Source organism: Saimiri boliviensis, chromosome 1 (genome assembly GCF_048565385.1).
Source record: "Saimiri boliviensis isolate mSaiBol1 chromosome 1, mSaiBol1.pri, whole genome shotgun sequence".
Classification (NCBI taxonomy): domain Eukaryota; kingdom Metazoa; phylum Chordata; class Mammalia; order Primates; family Cebidae; genus Saimiri; species Saimiri boliviensis.
The window spans coordinates 80,374,514-80,377,867 of record NC_133449.1 but is presented as its reverse complement, the minus strand read 5'-3'; the positions used below and the strand labels follow the sequence as shown (position 1 = coordinate 80,377,867).

Genomic DNA, 3,354 nt, shown 5'->3' with positions numbered 1-3,354 from the left:
GTAGTATGACATTTTCAAGGAAGTATACATGAAAGTTTATTACTTTATTGAAAACAAAGTCTTTAGGGGCAGGCAATTTACAGTGCAGTGTGATGGAAATATGAAAAGATGCCAAAGAGTTGATCAGGTGATGTGCTATGCCTGTTAAAAGTGCTAATATTAGATTTTCACATAACTAATTTTCATAGTCCTAAAATCTTCTGAGATTTTCTTCCCTTTGAAATATTTACTTTCAGAATGGTAAACATTTTATTCACACACAATAACTATTTTTAGGAACAAGAAGGTCAGAAGTACTAAATTTCTTCATTCCTTTCCTACCACAAGTTTAGAATTCACAAACCAGCTTAACAACTTAATAAAAGATGTAATTCTCCTTCTCCTTCCTCTAAATCTCCTCAAGACAGTCTAAAAAGCACTTCCTAGGTTTAATGTCAAGACAGAAATTAACAACTCAGGGTTGATCTCCTAGGAGGTCTCATTCTCTGTGAGCTCTGCAGCTAGGCTCTATTTTGAAAATTATAGAACATCAGAGTCTTTCTGTAATGATGTTGGTCAAATATCTGACCTGAAAAGATTACACAGAGAAATTTAACACTGAAGAAAAAGGAGTTTCTCGGCCTGGCGCGGTGGCTCAAGCCTGTAATCCCAGCAGTTTGGGAGGCCGAGGCGGGTGGATCACGAGGTCGAGAGATCGAGGCCATCCTGGTCAATGTTGTAAAACCCCGTCTCTACTAAAAATACAAAAAATTAGCTGGGCATGGTGGCGCGTGCCTGTAGTCCCAGCTACTCAGGAGGCTGAGGTAGGAGAATTGCTTGAACCCAGGAGGCGGAGGTTGCGGTGAGCCGAGATCGCGCCATTGCACTGCAGCCTGGGTAACAAGAGCGACACTCTGTCTCAAAAAAAAAAAAAAAAAAAAAAAAAAAAAAAAAAAAAAAAAAAAAAAAAAAAAAAAAAAAAAAAAAAAAAAAAAGAAAAGAAAAGAAAAGAAAAGAAAAAGAAAAAGGAGTTTCTCATAAAATGAGAAGACATTAAACAATACTCTGATGGTAAAGATTTCACGTAAGAATGTATGGTTTTGATCTCTTGGAACAAAATTGACATTGAATTAAGACATGCCCCAACCATACTGGAGTGTCGTGGGTTTTAGACACAGTGTCTTAAGTTTGATGAGTCACAATAGAGAGCCTGTGTCACTCACTCCGCAAATTCTACCACCATGTAAAGTTTCCAGGGGGTGGTAGAATACATTTGTCCTCTTTTGCTCGGAACCCTGGTAAAGTGCTCAAGAGGAATTTTCTCATTCAGATGAGAACAAACAAGCTCTTTCTCTTCTAAACAAGTGGCTGTTTATTTCCCAAAACAACAGATATACAGAATAGTGAAAAAAGTACAAACTTATATGCTGCCTCCTATTGAAACATCCAAAGACCAAAAAATGAAAAAAATGTGAAGGGGCTTAGCTAAAAGATACATTGAAGCTATACAGATTATCTTATATTCAGGCGATATATGATGCTGGTGTTGAGCTAAGGGGCTTAGACATTATTCTGATATATGGTAATGCCGGGGTAGGTTCGGAGGTAACTATTGTATTAACAATCACATGTTCTCAGAAATATGGATCCTTTGAGGTCTGTCTAGAAAAGGAATAGCAGTTCTGTCAGAGGACACAGTAATTGCAAGAAGAGTAGCACAGACTAGGTGCATATTTTGGTGCCAGGAAACGTTTTCAGACAAGTTCAGCCTGTAACAAAAATGGCCTTTAGTACAGAACAGTCCACATTCCCAATTGAGTTGAGATGTTGGGCTACCCAAGCACATCACAGGTACACAGGAAATAGGATGCTGAGGCTTATTTGGGTAAAATTACTCACAGGTGCTTCTAGCAAAGGTGGTAGACTGAACACACACATTTACCTCTATATTCTCCCTAAATCCTGTGAAATGACCAAAAGTGTGTAAAATAAATCTAAAAGACAAAAGAATTAAATAGGAGATGAGAGTAACCCAATTTTAGACCTGAAAGGCAAATGTGCAAGTGGTTTCTCCTTCAACAAATCAAGTAGAAAAGTTAAAACATAACATGCAAAGAAGTAAAACAATAAACAAAGCAAGCTAATTCACACTACAGAACACCAAAGTTTAGAATTTCGATACTCTGATGAGTTCTGAAACTGAGGGTTCCCTTGAGGATGAAAATCACAAGAGCAAAGAAATTTGTTTTGAAAACAGACATCTCCACTGTGTCTAAAATAGTGTTTAGCATATTGTAGGCACTTGGTAAATATCTGTTGAAAAAATAAACTAATAAACTCAAGCCTCTGTAAAGAACAGCTAGACCCCCACCACTTTGTAGGACTGTAAGTTTAATTACTGAAGAGATAGAACAGAAGGGCTCTGGGTTTAGAAACATCAGATACAGCAGAGGGTAGGGGTAAAGACAAAACTTGTGTCTGTACACTAAATCATGGGAACCAGCCCTCTCTGTTTGCCCCTGAGAATACTGCAAGATTATTCTCTGAGAAAACAATTTTAAGAGGAGAGATCTGCAGATACTAACAGAAGTTCTGAACAAGCTGCACAGACAAACCTACCTACAATGAATCTCAAAAACATATTTTCCTCTCTCTCTTTCTTACACACACACCTCCCTTTTAATCAAGGTTAGTGGCTCACCAAGACATGGATTTGAGAAAGTTGAGACATTTGAGAAAAGTCCTTAAGAGAACAGATTAATTTTTTTAACAAAAAGAAAGTTATTAAAAATAAAGAAAGTTGGAAAACAGAGACAGCGTGAAAGGCTAACCACAATTAGGGGAAAAAATACCCAGCCATATTATGCTCAGAGAAATAACTGAGGTTATTGCTTCCATGAAAGAAGAGATGATTACAAAAAAAGAAGAGTTAGAGAACAAAAGAGTACTCTCAAAATAAAATACAAACATGGCAAAGGAAAATAAAGATTCAGTAAAATTCTGGAAAACTGGCCAACTCTCCAAAGAAGACCCAAAAAGAAAGAAATAAAGGAAGGAAGGAGACGAGAGGAGAGGAGATGAGGAAGAGACTTCTAGAAAGAGAAAAGATGAACAAAATTGAATGAGTACAATTGTTGGAGGAATAATTCGAGAAATGATCCACCATATCGTTTACAAAAAGAATAAAGAATGAAGCACATTGAGACACATATATATGAAAGTTCTGAACCTTGAATACAAAAAGAAGATCTAAACACTTCAAGAGAAAATAGGAGGTTACATGTAAAAGGTCAGAAGTCCAAAGTGCTTCAGAATACTCTAAACAAAACAAAAACAAACAACCGAAAACAAGTAAAAATGAAAACACCAGAAACT

At 36.7% G+C, this 3,354-nt stretch overlaps 1 non-coding gene across 1 annotated transcript; it reads left to right on the top strand.

Moving 5' to 3' along the window:
• The first annotated feature begins 540 nt into the window (after positions 1 to 540).
• Positions 541 to 605, top strand: LOC120362259 (small nucleolar RNA SNORD78). The gene has a single exon (XR_005578215.2). It is a non-coding gene; the product is annotated as a small nucleolar RNA SNORD78 (small nucleolar RNA).
• The last annotated feature ends 2,749 nt before the right edge of the window (positions 606 to 3,354 follow it).